Source organism: Saccostrea echinata, unplaced genomic scaffold (genome assembly GCF_033153115.1).
Source record: "Saccostrea echinata isolate AGI-Se365-2 ecotype Australia unplaced genomic scaffold, CSIRO_AGI_Sech_v1 ptg000056l, whole genome shotgun sequence".
Classification (NCBI taxonomy): Eukaryota; Metazoa; Mollusca; class Bivalvia; order Ostreida; family Ostreidae; genus Saccostrea; species Saccostrea echinata.
In genome coordinates this window covers 19,672,501-19,694,456 of record NW_026889805.1, presented here as the reverse complement: position 1 = coordinate 19,694,456, position 21,956 = coordinate 19,672,501, and the positions used below count along the sequence as shown (strand labels likewise).

At 33.9% G+C, this 21,956-nt stretch overlaps 1 protein-coding gene across 1 annotated transcript in view; it reads left to right on the top strand.

Annotated features, from left to right (window-relative positions):
- Positions 1–703: 703 nt before the first annotated feature.
- LOC133173001 (protein sprouty homolog 2-like) overlaps positions 704–21,956 on the top strand; it is a 279,783-nt gene continuing 258,530 nt past the window's right edge. The window contains exon 1 of the mRNA XM_061307879.1: positions 704–719. The gene's annotated coding sequence lies outside the window, so the exon portion shown is untranslated. The remainder of the gene's footprint in view (positions 720–21,956) is intronic.

Here is a 21,956-nt window from a genome sequence, read left to right as displayed (position 1 = left end):
TATGTGGCTTTGGGCCCCTACCCCGACCCAAAACTGATCGGGCCCCCTTTTCTAGATTCCTTTATCCGCCACTGAAAAAAAAGAATGTGTTGTTCTCTTGGATGTCGATATCTGAATTATATTTTAATTAAACATCCTGTCTAATATATCATGGGCGCCCATAATAGGACGATTATTTGTTTTTTAAAATAAAGTGGTTCTTACAAATGTTAAAAAAAACTTACAAACGGCTAAGTAATTATTTAATTCATCTAGAACAAAAGTTAGTTTTGTTATTTGCTTACATAATCTAACTTTTATAAATTAACACGAAAGTCGTGCGATCGTATACAAATACTCAGAAGCAATCTTCATATTTAATGAACGTATAGGTGAATAAATTGCCTCTCATCGCTATACGTATACCCCCATCCCCGAAATAAATAGAATGTTTTCCTTCGCAGCCGGTTATGTAAGTACAAGTGAGGATGGAGCTTTACAGAAGCAGGTGATGTATTCCGAGAGAAAGGCACTGCCTATTTTATATACATGTACATGTACATTCCTAGGGACCTGGTTTTCTGAACCGATGTCACTGTTATTCAAAGACCTAGCTAGAAATTCTCTCTCTCTTTGAAATGCAGGCCCGTCGATCGTAAAAAAATGACAAAATAATTTCAATTTTTATTATTTACATTTGCAAATATTTTTCTTAGGTGAACCTATTGAAGAGAAAATATGTTCAATTCTGTACAAACTTATTAGGGGGTCAGAGGTCATGGCGTGACCGTATCACACAGCGAGATGATATATTGTCTACATATTTCTGTCCCGGTGACACTGGTTTCGGAACTTCTAAGCCATTAAAGCGATGAAAAAGATAAAATTATTGAAACATATATGTTTTTTTTCGTTCAACAAATGATCATTAGTTCTTTCTTCGGTGTGAAGAATGTTTTTAATTAGCCTAAAATCACGCTTACCTTTTTAACCCGAAATTCCTTTGAAGGTATGTAAACTGAAGACGATATCACCGCTTTTGACTTCATATAAAGAACTCATACAATAATAGTAAGATCATTCTCAGTAGCGATCATTTTTTTTTTTAAATAGATATTTCCTGAACTGGACTGCTGAACAGCAATATTTAAGTATTCAAATGTTGGAGCGAGGAGAACTCTCAAGACCAAACAGCTTCTAGGTCACTTCGCGTCACAACATAGCATGAATACGGCGGGCCGTTCGTTTAATAAATGCAGTTCTTTTCAGAAAATTCGTCTCAAATGTAAATAAAAGTAATAAACAACAATGTTAAAAAGTTCTCTGGGAAATGAACTTGTTTGGTACCTGATCAAATCTGAGAAGCCCTTAGGGCTTCACAGGATTTGATCACGTGACCAACCAAGTTCATTTCCCAGAGAACTTTTTAACATTGTTGTTTATTTCTTAAATAAGTATCTCATCTCCCAAGCCCAGAGGCCCAAAGTAAGCTTTTCTGTTCATAATTCTTCAGCTTTGTTTGCTTTCTTGGCGTATATAAGCGTTATCGTCGTTGTCGTTCTAAAGTTACTTGTAAAATTTTCTCATTTTATCTTATCAAGAATCACTGAGCCATAACAACGAAAATTAACATAGAATATTTTTGGTAAAGTTTTGTTCAAATGAAGGGTCACATCCTCTTTAAACGGATACATGTAGTAAAAATTAGATGGGGTCCAGGCGCGGATCAAGGATTTTTTTTTTCCACGGGGGGGGGGGGGGAGGGGATCCCAATAAAAAAATATTTCAACCCAGAAATTTCTTGACGATCCAAAAAAAAGAAATTCTTTTCACAAACGTGAAAAACCTATTTCGTGTGTGTGTTTATGTGCGCGCGTGTGTGTGTGTGTGGGGGGGGGGGGGGGTCGTTGACTTTTAAAGCTTCATACCTAAGACTTTTCATACCATTTTAACACAGATCCGCGTTATCGAGGAAGGGTCTGCGTTTTCTAGGGGGGGGTTACTTTTACTTGCTTTAGTATATACATTTAACTGCCCCCAACCCCCTCTAGATCCGCGCATGGGGTCATTTGAAAACAGTATTCTCAAGAACCTATGGACTAGAATGAGAAAATTTCCAACATAGCATACATTCATTTTATTTTTCAAATCTTGATTCCAGGGAGAAGGTTTGGGACGGAAAGAGTGTTCATAATTTAACATAGGAATTTATATATCCCCCCAAACGAAGTGTGTTGGTTTGGGGTGGGGGTGTTTTGAGTCTTTGAATCACACTGTCCGTCTGCCTAGCTGTCCGGCTGTACGTGATAGTTTGCCCAGGATATAACTTTGTTATGAAGAAACTGGAAGGTCATACTTGGTACAAAGATTACTAATGATCCGAGGGTGTGTCATGGTTTTGATCCAACATCATTCCGGCAAGTTCAAGGTCACTTAAAAAAAAATAGCAAAGTTTTGTCCGACTCATTTATCTCTAATAAGGAGTCACCGGAAGCTCACTGGATACAGGAATTGCTTATGACAAAAAGAGTTTGCCACGACCTTCATTCAAGGTCATTCCTGTAAGTTCAAGGTCACTGACAGAAAAGTGTAAGATTACTGTATGTGCTATAATTTTGGAAGCTCATACTAGGAACAAAGATTGCTTATGATCCACCGGTTTGAGATAACATAGTACTAGATTGGCAGAAGAAGTGGCAAAACTCGTGCCTGGATTATAAATTTATAAGGGGTGGGAGGAACACAGGAAACTTTTTCTCAGATTGCTTGAGATGGGTTTGTCCTGACCTTGAATAGAGGTTTTTCCCGCAAGTTCAAGGTTACTGGCAGATAAATATTAATTTTTTTTCCATGCTATAACTTTGTAATATAAAATCACTGGAAGCTATTACTTGATACAGAGATTGCTTATGATCCAAGGATGTGTTTTGACCTTGATCCAAGGTCTTTCTGGTAAGTTCAAGGTCACTGACAGAAAAGTGCAATATTCTTTTTCAGGAATATCTTGGTCATTGAGTATCACTGGAAGCTCATAATTAGTTCAAAGGTTGTTTTTGACCTTAAAATAGGTCATTTAGGCAAGTTCAAGGTCACTGATATAATAAGTGTAAAATTCAAAAAGGTCTAGTCGCCCACGTGGCGCAGTGGTAAGAGTGTCTCCTCTAGAGTCATGGATTAAGGAGTTGATCTTTATGTCGCAGGTTCGAATCCCACTATGGGACGCAGAGACCGATCCTTCAGATGAGACCGTATAAACTGAAGTCCCGTCTGGCAGTAGGTGCTGGCACGAAAAAGATCCTTCACTGTTCAATGGCCATGAGTGCCGAGTATAGGTCAAAATTTGCAGATCTCCATCGGCAAATATGGTGGCGTCTCCACATGATTGAAAAATTCTCGAGAGGGACGTTAAACAACATACACACAAACAAACAAACAAAAAGGTCTTTAATTTTGTAATAGAAAAAATTGCATGCATTTGCATTTCACTGAAAAGATGATAAATATATCATCCAAAGTGTGTAATGGCCTTGACTTAAATTCGAGGTCACTTAGAATATGATGTTTTGGATGAATAGTCTGAAAGAATACGTGACTGTGAATTTTTTTTTTGTCGATGACATACAGATGGTGTTTGCTCTTAACCAGCTGCAGAATGTGTCCTGGCTTGACGCACGATTATTTGCACAAGTTCAAGTTCACTGACAGGGGAATTTTACATTCTTTTACTGTCTTTCTTCTGTTAAACATTGGAAGTTGATGCCCCTTACAGGATTGTTTATAACCTTAAAATGTTGCATGACCTTGACTCAAGGTCGCTATGTTCTGTCCGGAGCTCCGACGGAAGACCTATTCGTTGCATTGCAACGAGCTCGGCTCTAGTTTCATAATATTTTTGATTAAATCGCTAGTGTATTTTATTTAATATTTTATTCGCTGAATTACAGGAAAGTTGCATAGTTATTTTTATAAACAATTTATTTCTCGATATCGAGTTAATTGTCTGTTTTATTCATAATAAAATTCAAAATATGTAACCTTAATTAATTCCTACTAGTAATGGAACTTTTGAAACTTAAATGTACATGTATGTAATCTAATATACGTTCTTTTGTCGACGCCCTTAAAATGTACAACTGTATATATACAAAGCGCCCCAAATGTATGCATATCGAGCGTATGGAAATACAAAATCCCACATTCACACGCGCCTCCAAAGTATGTAGAATGAGACATACATGCGTAACTGTATTTGAATATTACAAATTTATTAGACACCTAACCTTGAACAAATTATATTTTTTTTCTACTAAACTTGTTATTGTATGCGAACAAAATAATAAACATGTAATTATTTATAGGTTCCCATTATTTTTTCTGATAATCAGAACACATTTATCAGCTCTCTTAAGGTTTTACGGATACATACAATGTACACGCATGCAAGTACAGAACATGCACATTTTATAAGTGCATATGCAAGAGCGCCCCAAATATATGCATATCGAGCGTTTGAAATTCAGAAAAATTCTAAATCCCAAGTCTTTTTCCCCCATTATCTTTGCAATAAAATATCGGTTAAACTGAAATGATTTTATTGATTTACAGCATATATTAAAGTCAATTATAGGTCCGCTGAGTTGATCATGAGTTGTTTTCATAACGGGTAGTCCTCCTGGCCAGTCATCGTCACGGTTTGTAACATCGTAATTACACAGGTAAATACTAAGATGTCAATCCATATATTTTCCATAATAAATGAATTACCGGGAGATGTCTCGTTTTCTCTGATCATATATTAATTGACAGCGTTTATGAACAGCTGTTAAAACACAGGCCTTTGTAAACCGGTAAATCACAAAAAAGAAAAATCCGAGACAAAAAAACAGAAAATATAAATGTCTCTGGAAATAACATTGCCTTTAGATAACTAAAATAAATTAATGTCTGCCGATTTTTGAATTAATCTGAACATTCATTGACGTGTACCTGTACAAGCAGTGTGTATATTTTTATGAAGCCTTCGTCTAAACGAACAATATAATAAATCTTGAATGAATTAACTAACCCCTTAGTACACACACATTCGCCTACACCTGAAATCAAATCAAAATCAGATCTTTTTTACGGCCCGAAATTCTGATAGTCGCTGTATTTCTAATCTGATTGACTATACATGTACAGTACAGGCAACGCGGATCCCGTATTTCCCGCGCCCCGTCGCGGTATAAACACAACACGGGATTTGGCCAGGTGAGACAGGTAAACCGCGTTCCCTCCGCGGGAAATTCATCACCTACCTGTCCCCGCCGCGGTTAAATCATCGATCAACTAGTATCGTAAACAAACGGGAGTTATCTCCCCGAACAGGAATTTTGCGAAATTCCCTCTTTAAAAATAACAAATTAAAATCCCGCTGTGTATGTATATTTATGAAAGTATTTTCTTTTATTTCGCAACAGGTGAAAATAATGAACGAACAAAAAAAATTGTAAAGCAGAATATATTTAATCGTTATTTTTTTTATATTTTATTTATTATTATTAATTTTGTTAAGTTATATATCAATACTAAAGCGACATCTTTTTTTAAATAGTATCAAGAAAACTATTTATAAGCTGAGTCATTTGAGAGTTTAACGTGACAAATTTTAATGTCGGAAATATTAGTTCTAATAACTTCTCTTTTCAAATTATATGCGAACTGCAATGTTACATACACGTGCTAAACAATATAGTCAGTGCGAGTTCCGATTAACAGTTTTCAGCATTCCTATGAGGAAAAAAATATATCTATATATTGTTCATGTTTTTTTTTTTACCAAATTTAGAACAATATAATTCATTTAAATAATTTCACTTTACTGTTTTAATGTGCAAGCATTTCCCTGAAATTGTCGAATGACCGGAAAGCTGTAATATTCGATGGCGAGCGTTTGCAGTGAGTGGGCGCGTGAACGTTATAAAAGGTATCAATAAAATATAACAATTTTTTTTCCCTCGATATTTACTTCTTTTGTAAACAGTGGTTTGTTTTTCATTTAAACATTTCTCCAATTACAGAAGATGGAATGTGCATGGTGATGAACTTCACAAAACAATTAAAACGGGGGGGGGGGGGGGGGGGAGGGGAGGTATATCACTAAAACTTATTATTCTCAATAATACTCAAGAAAAAAATCAATGCCAAGTTTACTTGAATATGTTCTGTTTCTTTGTGTATTAAGTATTAGTCGCGATCATTTCCTGTGTATAGGGATTAGCAGAGCAAGAGCAGGAAACGGCATGCCCTAGGGGTTTCACACCTGTCCTAGAGTACCTGTGATAAATTTCTCTGCATGTGCAAGGCGTTGTCTAGCCATACAACACACCAGCCCCTTCAACGTTTCATTATTTCATTATTTCTTCATTTTCAAATGTAACTACAACCATGAAAGTTACGCGAGTCAATATATACTTTTTTTTCACCCTGAGTGTATATTAAAAGGAAAAAGATCAATCATACTTTTAAAACAAATTAATAGAGTTTCAATGAAATAAAATAGATCAAATCAAATTATGTTTTATTACTTTTTTTAAATGCCGACGGGCTTGGTATTTATGTTTCTGTTTAATATATATGTACATGTGCATGTATTATGCAAGTAGAATGTAAAATTAAAAAAAAAAAAAGAAAACGTACAGAATGTTACGGCACGTGCAACGTTTTTCCTTCGGTCAGTTTATTGATTTATCGAGTCCATCGATTAAAACAAAATATTCATGATAGAATTTCAATGAAATGAATTGCTTCTGGATTATTTTTTTCCAGTTTCAATATGTCGTTTCTGTGAACAGATAATATACTGTAGCCGATTTATCAGTTTATTGTCCAGTTGTTGACTTTGACTAATTCTACGATCAAGTTTCTGAAAAACACCGAAATAGTGACAGCCACAGACACTATTTAAGGTCTTCCGTTTAAATAGCACGATTAAAGACAAAAATATCTACCGAAACAAGATCATCGTCGCAAGCCACGGGTTTTGTGTCCATTCTATTTCCACAAACCCGTGGCTGCCTCCTACCAAATTCTCTCGTTCTCGCGACTGAATCATTGAATATTTATTAAGTGACGCCAGATATACCCTGACCAATGAAATCACTCTGTAGCAATTTTTGGTACGCTTAAATGGCGGCGCCCATAATGAAATCATGTTTGCTATGCGTGGCAGATTTATTGAAAAAAAAATACGATAGATCCTGAAGAACAGATGTGAGTAACGTATATTCTAAAATACTTACAAGGTTTTACATTAAAATACAGGGTTTCGAATGTAGACGTTGTGTGAGAACGCTGAATAGCGTTACCCGTTGAGAAAGGAAATTCGAACCGAAGTTGATGTACAGCTCGTGGTTATGGTTACATCCAAAAACAAGATAGACTGATCATTTTCATTGGTTCTGACTTGAAGCGTCAGATGTTATTCCATTGGTTGAATGTATGTTATTAATATTCATGAGAACGAGAGAAATTTGAAGGAGGCAGCCACGGGTTTGTGGAAATAGAATGGACACAAAACCCGTGGCTTGCGACGATGAAACAAGATATAATAACATATTTTGGTGACATGTGGTAGGTACATGTATATGATATTTTAGGCCCGATATCCAAGAGGGGTCCAGCGTTAACAAATGGAAGTGACTTACCCTCTCTATTTCATAATACCGCGGGTATGATTTTTTAATAAAACGTTAATTCTACGTTATTTTTATGGATTTTTCATATGGAATACATTGTAAATGTGTACTAGAAGATTAATTTATGGAAAAAGACGAATAAAAATATTCTTGGACCCCGGGGTGTATATTGGGGGGGGGGGGGTCCTGTCCACAAGCACCTGTGCAGCATTCAAGCTTAAAAGACCATTCAAACAATACAAATCAGGAACAGTGCAAATCTTTTGAAATCAGAGGTAGAATCAAGTGCCATGGATCTGTCATGTTGTAAATTTTGAACTTACCGGTTGTCAGTATTTACTGCCACCCGGTAAATTCAAAATTTATAGCATGAGAGATCCTTTTCATGCAAGCACTTACCCCGACACGAGACCTTATACGGTCTCATCCAAAGGACCGATCTCCACGTTTTACTACTTATCCAAACTGGGCATAAAACATTCTCAATGAATTTTTTAATCATTATGTTGAACCTAACAAATTATTCTGACTCGCTGTATGATCTGAAAAAACATGGCTGAACTTATCCATTCAGAAACTCACAGACTGGGATTGCTTTTAACCAGTGTGTGTTATGGCCTTGATGCAAGGTCATTTGGTCGAGTCAAGGTCACTGACAAAGAAACTGTAATCATTATTTCGCTACCGTATTTGTACTAGTGAAACATTGCTGGTATCATGCAGAGTGTGACATGGCCTTGACTCAAGTTCAAGGTCACTAAGGATAAGATGTTTTGACTGTATGTATGGACTAAAAGAACATGACGTGTCACTGTGAACTTTTCAAGTCGGTAACACACAGATTGGGTTTTATGACGAGAGTGTGTCATGGTTTGACGCAAGGCATTTGGAATGTTCAAGGTCACGTACATTCCTTTACAGTTTTTCCTAGTGAAATATTGTAAGTTGCTTCCCCTTACAAGATTGCTTACATGTATAACTTTAGAATGTGGCATGACCTTGACTCAAGGTCACTTCTTCCTTCCGCAGCTCCAACGGAAGACCTATTCGTTGCTTTGCAACGAGCTCGCTCTAGTTTATCGTTATCATTGTTTTGACAGCAGCCCCATACCACAGAAGCATATTCAAGTTGTGGTCTTATAAATGACGTATACATAAGGGAGAGAGATTTTCGATTCATTTTAAATTGTAATTTTTTTAATAGAGCCAATTTTCTGTAGGCACTAGCCAGTAAATTTTCAATATGTGATGACCAACTAGCATCATGAGAAAATAATACTCCAAGGTGTTTGTGCTCAGTGACAAAGTCCAATTGACATTGTTGAAAGAGAAGCTTAAGATATTCGATGTTTTTCTTTGTACTGAAAATTATTGCTTTAGTTTTAGAGGGGTTGAATTTCATTAACCATTTTTTTTACCAAAGTTCCAGTGCATTAAGATCTTGATTAAGATTTCTTTCAATAATTTTCATATTTTGAGATGAATGCTGCAAAGAATTGTCATCTGCAAATAGTCTACATAAAGTGATCATATTATCAGCAACATCATTCACATAGATTAAAAACAAGAATTGTTCCATTTCATTATTCTTTCGTTAAGAATTGATGTAAAAAGTTTTCCTAGACTGCTTGTGATGCTGATACCTCTGTAGTTTCCGGGATCGTCAGTTTTTCCTTTTTTATAAATTGGAATAATAATTGCTTTAGACCACGATGTAGGAAATATACCGGAATTGAAAATTTTGTTGAAAAGGGTCAGTAGAATAGGGAGAATTATGTCACTAAACTCGGAAAAATATTCATTGATCAAATAATCGTTTCCCGCGCTTTTGTTCGTTTTCAATCTGCGTATGCAGGTTTCAATTTCCTTTGGAGTAATTTTGAACAGTGTCTAAGAGCTCGAATACTGGGCTATTTAAAATATCAGTATCCATATAATCAGCAATCGAAATATAGGTAGATGGTGAATCATTAGCAAGGTTACGAAAGTGCTCAAAAAATTCTGAAAGTGTAACTTTTGAGGTTGATGTATTTCGTTTGCTAAAATGTTTAAAGAATTCTTTAGGGTTGTTTTTCTTCAACTGCTGCACCATATCACCTTGTTGTCTCTTGTATTGATTTTTTAGTTTCTTCTGAAGTTTTTTGTATTCACTTTTTGTTTTAGTAAGTCTATTATAATTTATTTTACTATGAAATTTATTATATTCTTCTAAAGCAGATAAATATTGGTTGTATAAAACTTTACATTTGTGATTGAACCATGGTTTATCCTCTGTATTTCTTTCTTTTGGACGCGTGTGTTTGCTATTCTGTATGCAATACTTCCCTAAAACACTGCTTAAGTTTTCGCTAAAGTTATTTACCATTTGATTAATATCAATATCATCAACACAAGAATATAAAGCGTCTAAATTGTTTATAAGATCTCTTCTCATTTGAATTTGGGATTGTTCTTGCCATTTAACTTTAATGGAATTTTGGGCAGTTGACCGGTTCGAAATACTAGAATGGTTTGTATGTTTGTGATCCCCGAAGGTACATGGAACTGAAAAGTCGATTGGTGTATGATCTGAGAATTCAGTTAAGTTACAGACCTTGAAATTCGCTATATGGTTGAATGAATTTGTTAAAACTAGATCAACGACAGATCGCCCATTTGGACCACAATAGGTGTAGTTTCCATTAGGATCGGACAGATATCGTCCGTTAACTATGCGGATATATTTGATGATTTACATAAGCTTATAAGCCTTCTACCAAATGTGTTTATTTTATTATCCATTGTTGATCTTGGACTAAGTTCAATGTCGGGTATATAACTCATCACTTCTGAAATATGATCGTTAATTTCGGAGTATAGGGTATCGCTTTCAATATAATCTGATAGTGAACCGGTTCTTGCATTGAAATCGCCAGTAATTAAAATATTGCCCATTTCTGTATATTTTGTAATACATTCGTTAAGCGTCGTAAACAAATCACAATTGTAAATATCATGAAATTTTGAATCTATAGGTGGTATATAAACTGCTCCAATATACATATCTTTGTTTTCCAAAAAAAGGACTTTATCTATTTTTATCCAAACAATGGTGTCATACAAAATTTCATTTATTTTTACATATTGATCAAGTGTGTCCTTAACTAGAATAACTATTCCTTCGCCCTGTGTGCGATTTCTGACGCGTTTTTTCCTATGGTATGCATGAACACAATAACCACTGAGAGATACATTGGAGTGTTCCGTTATCCAGCATTCTAGAAGTATACATATATCATAATCATATAAACAAGATTGGAATTTTTTGTCACAGAGTTTGGTTTCCAGTCCACCATTTACATTCCATGTTCGACATTTGATAACACCCCCCTGTGACCCCTATTCGTCGTCATCAACGCCGATATCACACGGTGCTACTAATTTTCCATCAACAAATAATTTGTCTCTTACAAAATGTGCTCTCAGATTGTTTTCTTTGGCCTGCTTGTACTGTGGGAGAAGAAGTTTACGACGATCGCGATACTCCCGTGGCAGTTGCTCCCCTATGCTGTAAACGGTATCCTTTAGTTTGTAACTGGATTTGCGTACGGTCTCTCTATCATGGTAGTTCTTGAATTTCACAAGAATTGGACGGGGTCTTGCTTCACTGGGTTTCCCAACCCGATGGACGCTTTCAAGCTGTATATTTCCAGCCTCTCCAACACCCAGATTGTTTTTGCAAAAATTTTGAATGAGAACTCGGCAGTTTTCGGGTTCGGTTTCCTCGATGTTGAAGAAAAGTAGATTATCCTTCATTGCATTGCATTTAATATTCAAAATTTCATCTTGCATTTTGGCATTTTCGCATACTAGTTTATTGTTCTCTGTTTTTAATTTCTCAAATTCATTTTGTAAAATGTTAATTTTCTCTGTTTGGTCTGAAGCATTATTTTTTATTTTGGTCATTGATTTCTCAAGGGATTTTTGAGAGGAATAACAGTCTTCAACCTTTTTGGATTTATTTTCTAATACATTGACTCTGGCTGTAAGATCAAGTACAGATTTATCAATATGTTTTAGAGCATTTCTTGTATCAAATACTGCGTGTTCGATTTGATCGAGTTTCTGCATTCTCATCTTAATGTCACTGACTTGTCTCACTAATACCTGTGCCCATGGTGGCGCTGTACTCATTATCTGATAATCTATGGGCGGAGATGCAGGAAATGCACCTATGAGAAAGCCAGGGGGTGAAGAGGGATAGGAAGGATATTGTGGCATACCTTGACGCTGTTGGGCAGGAGCAAGTGTACGTATAGGAGTATACTGGGGCATAACTTGCCCATTCTGCTGGTTATTTGACGCTCTTGCTGGTGAATGCACTAGTTCTTCACTCTTACCCCCATTGGCTTTAAGTTTAGACCCCCCTGGTATTTCACTATTTGCAAGTTCTATAGGACTTGATTTCTGATCATTCAACCGTTTGGGGGACAGTTCTGTATCCGTGCCTGATGAACTCATATCTGATCGTCTACGTTTGTTATCAGACTTATCAGGCTTAGTGTTCGAGTCGTTATCCATGTAAACAGAACACAGTCAGCTGGTTACAGTTCACAATGTTTATAAATAAACCACACAGGGACTGGTCTCATACACATACCATTGGTGCAGCGAACCGTGAAAAACAAGGCGAACCTCAATTCAAGATTCTCAAAGTTCTTAGATATTTAACGAGTAATATCAATAGTTTCAATGGAAAACCAAGTCTTAATGCTAGGTTATATTTAACTCACAGAGCTCCTGGAACACCCTGCAAAACCACAATTTCAATAATTTTTGTACCTGTCCGAACACTTGACCACTATGTCCACTTCCGGTCATGCTCCAATAGGGGGTTTACAGTATCTGCCCGTTTCAATATACAATGGATGGGCACTGATCCTTAATTTTGTTAATACAGATCTAAAACTTTTCTTCAAAGGCAGCTTTAAATAACTTTGCAATTTGTATTCATTTTGATTTACTATTTTACTATAAAAAGCTAACTTTCCAGAGCCTGATTTGCTTATATTTTTCAGTTTTTCATGTATCTTGTTTTGGTAATGCTCTTGTAATTTGTTTTTCAAGGTTGTGTGAGAAATATCCAAAGAAGTGATATTTAATTTTTGTAGTAATGAAGACAGTTTTCTTTGCCAAGATATTCTAGATACAAGTTTTTTGTCTTCTTTAAATGCAGAAATCACTAAATAATTATTATAATCGTGTTTGTTTTCCATTTCCTTAAGTCTTAAAATATTTAAACATATATTCATAACATAAATAGTACAAAGGAAAACGACCCAATTCACATAAAACAGCAAGATTTGATGCCTTTCTTTTTTTTTAAACAATGGAACAACACCACAGCGCATTCGCTGGCCACTCGGTACATGTATATGATTTATTTCTGTTTCATTTTAAGCATGATGATATATATGAATTGAGAAAACTATACTTTTTTTTTTTTTTAATAACAATTGATTACAATTTGTCGTTATTTTATTTATTTATTTATTTTGAAATGCAAATTTAAGCCAATTCTGCTCAAACATTGATGTACATGTATTTAAACATTCTTGGTGTATTATAAAATTTTCCCTGGATTCTTAGAACACTTTATTAAATTGGTTCTCTTTGAAAACCATGGATGATACCAAAGCTGCTCGTGTCAAATGTCTTTTTTTTTAAATTGTTATGTTACTTAACTCATACATAAATAACATATTATTTTCGTCTCTGCTACATTCAACGGTGAAAATTGCCCATTTACATGAAAAATTTCAAATGTAGAGAAGCTGCAGTTTATATATATATTAGGGATGTCAATTTTGTCAATAATTCATATTCGAATATTCAATGAAAGTATTCGAATATATTCGAATATTCGACAAAATAAATGAATCTGTTTTATTTTAAATATACATCATCCGACTCTCATGAAAAGTTTAACGTAGGTATACTTATATTGGAAGTAAAATTGTATGAAGAATTTTGTTAGTGCACAATGAGAAATTCCATTTGATATTTGTCAATGTTTGAAATAAATAATTGATTTAAATTTAGAAAAGTATAATTTTAACAAATGAAACGTGTGTATTTCTAGTAGCTCCAACTGAGGAACCAGTCGTCTTACAAAAGGCAAGATAGTCGTAACGGTATACAGTTCAGATTTCAATACGTGTAATAAATTACAATTATCTGCCTGATAAGAGATATGATTATAATCTTTGATACAATGTAAAGCAATATTTCCATAGACAATTTTCCTAGGTAATTAACTAATTTCCCGATAATGAATATAAAATTCAGGATTATGTACAAACCGAGATAATCAAGTAATTTACACATTTATTCTGAAATTAAGCCCTTTACAATATTAATTACAGATTAATTCTATCGGACATTCATTCAATGATCAATTAATTTTATTTTGATAAGTATACTCTTTACGCCTTTCAGACATTCTTAGATTTCATTTTTGTCCTCGATTCTAAATAAGATCCTATCTAACTAATAAAAACTATGAAAGTACGTTTTGTTTTATACATAAAGCATTATTGTACAATTCTTTAACACCTTACTCAAAACAAAATACATGTAATTTAGTAGATTTATAAGATAAGAAAGTAGTGAAAGAAATTGATCGCTAGTAAATTAAACAGGGTTAACTTCAGCACTGTTCTAATCAAAATTTATTAATCACAGTACTTCTTTTTGTGAAATCTGAAAAACACCGAATATTCGAATCTTATATTCGAATATCAACTCATCGAATGAATATTCGAATGTTCGAATATTCGTTGCCATCCCTAATATATATATATATATATATATATATATATATATATATATATATATATATATATATATATATATATATATATATATATTCTGAAATTGTTTTTCATTTTATACACTCTTCTGATTTGTGCAGTTTTGCTTTCAACATTTGAGAAAAGTTCAGTTCTCAGCTGCAGGTGGGCATCGTAACGATTTTCTGAATTTACAATAAATTACATCTGTAATGACTCACTTCTGAAAGCTTCCATTAATAATAACTAAGATATATTTGCTCAGATGTAATATCGAGATGATTTATTTGTTTTATCATAATGTATTAGAATTAGAAAGAAAACAGAATTCAGTTTGACTTTTTTTTAAGTTAGGGAGAGACAAAACTCAATCTCCAAAGAAAAAGAAGTGATCATATATATACCCATCCAAAATTTCAGGAACTGAAAAAAATATATTTATTAAAACGTCTTTAACAAAAGGAATTCGGAATGTTTTACGATCAATTAAGACAATTTAATAAATTCAAATATTGAAATTTAGTCCCATGAAAACCAAAGTGATATACTCTAGCCAAAGGAAATAAATTCCGATTTAGAATTGTCAGAATTTGTTAAAATGCGTAAATACTAAATAACACTTTTGAGTCATTCCCAAGATCTGAGCTAGTCAGCACAATCATATTGATTCTAAAGTAGCTGATAAAACAAACATTCCAAGAAAATTGCGTAAATAATACTGAATCCTTACCTGCATGTGTATAGTCCACATTCCCTAAAAAATTAAGGCAGGAAAAAAAAAACTCGAAATGAAAGGTACACTCACCAAATACAAATACCAAAACACATCTCAGTATCAGTAACAGACAGAAGGACGGGCGGTGAGGGCACAATAGTCCCCCCCCCGTTCTCCGTTAGGAGACTAAAAACGTATTTATTATTTTTATGTACACGAGCTTTTTTAGATCTTCAAAGATGAAGTGGACGGGAGCCCTAAAGTAGAGAAAACATGTACAACACGACTGAAAGCAATGTTAAAAAAGGAAAAGAAAGCAAGCACCATACTGTCTGAATGAATTTTAACTTAAACAGTTACCTCCTGAAATGAGACAACGTTATTTCTGCTCTCTACACGCAAGAAAAATTATGTCAACATGCGAGAAATCATGTCTACCTGCAAGATAATTACATTGACTTGCAAGTTACCAATCTGTTTAGAGAATCTGATTTTACTATGGGCAAATATACTTACTAACGCCAGTATCTGACGTCATACATCCAAGATGCAATATAATTATGTACTCATGCGACTTATATACCTCAACATGTAGACATGCGACTTTTTCATGTCAACGTGAGATAATTATGTAGACATTCGACTTACTTGTGTCAACTTGCGAGTTAATTATGTCCACATGCGAGATAGTTATATTGACATACAACTTATTTTATATAAATTATGGTGACATATTTCTGCCCCGACATGCAAGATAAATTATGTTAACATGCGAGAAAAGTATATCAACATGAAAGATAATTATGTCCACATGCATAATAATTATGTTGACATGCAAGTTACCAATCTTTTTAGAGAATCTAATTTTAATGTTGGTAAACTTACTTACTAACGCCGGTATACGACATCATACAAGCAAGATGCAACAGAATAATGTTGACATGCGACTTATTCATGTCAACATGCAAGAAAATATAGAAAAGTATGTTAACATGCAAGATATTTATGTTAACATGCGACTTATTTATGTAAACATGCAACATAATTATGTGGACATGCGACTTATTTATGTCATTATGCAAGATAATTATGTTAACTGCAACTTATTTTTGTCAACATGCGACTTATTTATGTCAACATGCGAGTTATATTTTAATAAGCAAGATGATTATGTTAACATGCAACTTATTTATGTCAACATGCAACTTATTCATGTCAACATGCGCGTTATATTTAAACATGCAAGATATTGATATGTCAACATGCAAGAAAATAGGTTGGATGTCAACATGCATATCTCGCATGTTGACTTAATTAAATCGTATGTTAACATAATTATATTGCATGTTGACATAAATATATTGCATGTCTACATACTTATCTTGCATGTTAACATAAATTTATAAGTCGCATGTCAACATAATTCTATTACATCTTGCTTGTATGATATCATATAATGGCGTAAGTAAGTTTACGAACATTAAAATTAGATTCTCTAGAGAGATAGGTAACTTGCATGTCAGCATAATTATTTTGCATGTTGACATAAATAAGTCACATGTCTACATAATTATGTTGCATGTTAACATAATTTATCTTGCATGTAGGGGGCAGAAATATGCCACCATAATAAATATATCGCATTTTAAGATAATTATCTCGCGTGTCGACAAAAATATCTTGCATGTTAACATAATTAACTCGACATGAATAAGTCGCATTTCAATAGAAATATTGTTGCATGTCGACTTAATTAACTCACATGTCGACATAATTAACAGGCATGTTGCATGTATGATGTCAAATACTGGCATTGGTAAGTATATTTACACATATTAAAATCAGATTCTTTTAAAAAGATTTGTAACATAATGATGATGATGTCAACAGAATCTTCCATGTAGACATAATAATCTTGCATGTTGACATATTTTACTCGCATGATGGCATAATTTATCTTGCATGTATGGGACAGAAATATGCCAACGTACAATGTGAGTCAATGGGTATTGAAATTTTACAGAAAAGTAAATTAATAACCACAGTTGCATAAATCTCATCCACAACTATTTTCATATTGTGATAATGAGATATGTTACACAAATATAGCCCTTTTATGTATGATGAAGTCAACCCATGGATAAATCGACTTCTCAGAAAAGCATATCGACCAAGCATGAAGTACAGGTCTATCGGAGTTTTTTAATGTTTATATTTTGAAAGACCAGTTCTATCCACATTTCTATATTTCAAACAAACCAATGATAAAACTCATTACAATTTATGAAATAATATATTTGTATATTATATTAAAAATCGCAACAGTTATGTTCTTAACGAAGACTTTGTAACATAATCGAAAAAAAACTTTTGTACATCCTGCAAAATCAAAGAGGGGCATCTTTTTCCCATGTACCACACAAGCCAGAAATTAATGATTTTTTCTATTATATCTTTGGAATTGAAAATCTAAGTATTATTTATACACATATTTAAATGAGCAATTTTGACAACAAGTAGTTGTCCAAGGGCTTCATATTTAATGGAGAATTATTATTATTATGAAAAACACATTCTAAACATTCAGATCAACACTAGAAAGAATGATTATGTACAAGTACCATTTATTAGTATTTTGAATTTCAATTAACCAATCAGAATTTTATTTAAAACCCGGTTAACTTCTCGAGAGGGAAGTAGTCATAAAATTTAATAGGAATGGGATTAAGTCCATTAATTACCATACTGGGTACCTTTAAAAGATTGCACGGCCTGTACTAGATTTATTGCCTCCAATAGTGACTTAGTGTACTATTATATGGCGAAGAGTCTGTAGTAGATTTCGCCCGAGGTCTCTCTGTTCAAGGAATGTGACCAGTTTTTGGCAATGCCACTTATACAAGAGAAAGAGAAGGAGCATCTCCCCAAATTACGATCATTATTGTTCGGACGCTCCTGTTTGCCTACCGATAATAATGACAAAAATATTTGTTGGAACTTAGGAGGCATAAAGGAAATCGAAAAATTGAAAACATATTAACACTGGATAAAAAAATGTCTCTGTCATTGATGAGTTCTATATAGAACTTATTTCATCAACAAATCCACAGTTCTTTTAAAAAAAAAGATGTGTACAACAAAATAAAGAATACGATTTTTATACACTATATAACAAGCAAATTAAATACATTTAATACTGAACTAAAGTCAATTTCCCAGAAAATCACTGACATATTCGTGTAAGACTGTCTTCAGTTCCTCACTGAAGTCATTATCACAATCATCATCATCTGTTTCACCATCACTCATCTCACTATCCAGTCCAATATCCCCCGCATCATCATCATCCACAACATCGTCTTCATTTATCTTCTGGTTATCATTCCAGTCCTTGCCGACTTTACATTTTGCATTTGACTCAGATTTGTAAGAAAGGACAACCTCATTTGTAGAGGGCTCATGTTGTGTAGAAACACTTTGAAATTTCTGAAACAGAAACACAGTAATATTTCAATTTATGAAAAGACATTGAAATCAAAATGTGACTATCCTCGAACAATGATGTTACATGTACGTCTAGGCATGTTTGAATGCATGCATATTACATGTGTATTTCATGCGGGTCAGAAGTGCATACATTGAGTTCTGCCGGTTTCCCTGTAACCTCAAGGAACGAAAGGACCATCCAAATAAACTCCATTGCAAACAAAATTAATACCACCTGAAAGTAAAAATATTTGTGGTATGAATGAATCTTTAAATTATGCATTTATTTCAGATTTAACAAAAGTGAATAATTGCTTTAGGAATCACTCACCACAGCTACATTTTTGGAATCGGGACATATCTGTTCCCGCTCTCTGATTCTCAAAGCGTATGAAATTTCCTCCCACAGGGTAGGTTCCTTTTCTTGGCTAGAAAATGAATTATTTTATAATTAAATCAGGGTCATAGATCATTTTTCCTGGTAAAAATGCGAAGAAAGAAACAAAGTCTCACCAGAAAAGGAATGTGCAGATTGGATAAAGGAGCAACAATGATGTTATTAACTTGAAAATAAGGAAAGCTTTAGTTATTCCATATTTCATCGCCATCGTACAGGATATGATGACGTCATAATAAAAGTAAAGCTAGCATTGATATTGTTTTTATTGTGACGTCATAATAGACTATTATATGTGCTGTAGACATGCTTTCGTATTTTTCAAAACGTATTATTAAATATTAGATCCATGGTTTCAATCCACATAGAGTTGAAATCTATGAAGATACACTGTATCGAGAGGAAAAATGTGTTTAGCGCTAATGTGTGTGTGTGTTTTTTTTTAAAATAAATTATGTACGTTTAAAAAATGCATTGTTTTAACTTTCTATGAGTATTGGAAAGCAATGACTTCACCTTGAGTGTAGCTATATGCATCTATAAACGTGCCGTTTCTTTCAAATGTTATAGGGTCTTTATTAGATATATTAGTTTATAAAAATTTTGAACACACAATATTGTTGTACACAATATGTCCCTCCTTACGCTAGGGCCATATTTTTAATGAAATATGAAGATAACGAACAGTATTCAATCTCAAAAGTCCAATGAAACGATACAAATTTGGAGCAGAGCAACCACGGACCTCAAAAATTAGAGGTGGGATCAGGTGCCATGGAGGAGTAAGCATCCCCTGCCGACCGGTCACACCCGCCGTGTGCTCCTTGTCATGATCGGGAAAAAAACCCGGAAAAATCCGTAGACAGTTCAGTGTATAAATAATGGCCTAAGAATTAGAATGAAAAACGTCAGTCAGCATTTGACTCAATGATCGGTTGTATGTGCTGACAAGGTCATTATATCGACCAAAAAAACTTGCGAAAAGATGACTTCAAACGAGACTGTTGATATCCTTGTTTCGTCAACTTGTTTGTCAATAGCATGCCTCGTTTTAGGAATTGTTCATACGTAGAGTATGCTCTTGCGTATCGAATCAACTGAGAGACATAAACCCCATATGCAGGTGATAAGGGTGCATTGCAACATAAGTAAGGGAAGTTGACGATTGAAAAGTTGAAGTCATCACGTTTATCATAAAGCTTTGTTGTTAGGTTATCATTAACGTCTTTATCTAGTAAAATATCTAAATATGAAACAGATGTGTCATATGTGTCAAATCATTTTATCTATAATCACTAAAATATCTTTTTGCAGCTATAGTTCTTGAAGCATGATAATGATTTATTTTGAGCAGACAGCATTGCAGACTAATCAATTTCCTAATATTCTAGGTCCATCTCTCCAATTATTAAATTTACTTCATTTATTGTTCAGATGTAAATGAAAAAAGAGGTAATGAACTGTGTATTTTTTGTTTAACCATTAATCGTTTTCCCCTCCCAATAAAAGCAAACAAACATAGAAAGGTTTTAACAAATACACAATTAATAAAAATTTATTATTCATTTTTTTCCCAACATAAATTGTTTATACAAAGAAATGAAAAAAATAAAATAAAATGTTACAAGAGACAAAAATACTTCCAGTCAATCTCCTAAAAAATCACTGACATATTCGTGTACGGCTGTCTTTAGTTCCTCACTGAAGTCATTATCACAATCATCATCATCTATTTCATCATCACTCATCTCACTATCCAGTCCAATATCCTCCGCATCATCATCATCCACAACATCGTCTTCATTTATCTTCTGGTTATCATTCCAGTCTTTGCCGACTTTACATTTTGCATTTGACTCAGATTTGTAAGAAAGGACAACCTCATTTGTAGAGGGCTCATATTGTGTAGAAACACATTGAAATTTCTGTAAAAGAAACGCAATCATATTTCAATTTATGACAATAAAGACATTGAAATTAAAATGTGACTATCCTCGAGCAATGATGTTCCCGCTCTCTGATTCTCAAAGCGTTAGGTTTCGTTTCATTCCGTTTCGATTTCGTTTCGCACTTTACAGGTACCCGCACAAAACGAAATGTACCGTTCATAATGCAAAACGAACCGTGAACAAAACGAAATGTACTGTGCAAGAAACAAAACGAATCGTGCAAATGTAGTAGCACGTTTTAGGGTCTGTAGTAAAAAAAGAAATTTCTTTGAAATTCTTTCAAAACTACTCCTTCTACAGTTTTGGTCCAATTTCAATATTTCTTACACAAATACACTATACTAAGATGCATAATTCCGTATATCGGTTTTTGATTTTGACAAACAGTGTTGCTGGTTACTAAAAATTGATATGTCTTTGACGCTCTCCTCCTAAAGTTTTGGTACAATTTGAATAATTAAACTTGGTACACAAGTACACTATCATACTATGATAAACCAAGTACACATCAGTAGAGCTTCAGCCTCGTCAGAGACTTCTGATTATAATCGTATATATTCATCCTTACCGTTACGCTAGAGCCATCTTTCCAAATAATTGTATCTGTAATGGTTTGGGCTGTGGATATCGGTCCAGGGTTCCATTCCTGGTCCAGTCATACATTTTTTTTTCCTTTCCTGTTTCATATCTGCTACATACGAAAGCCTATTAGTACGGAAGTCCATTTAGGACCTATTAAAAATATTTTTGAATTCGATATAACGAATTGTTGAATTTGTTATAGCGAATTTAATTCGTTATAACAGTTTATTTGAATTCGTTATAACGAATTTAATTTGTTATAACAAATTTGTTGAATTCATTATAACGAATTCAAAAATTGATTATAACGAATTAAATTCGTTTAAACAAATTCTTAAATTT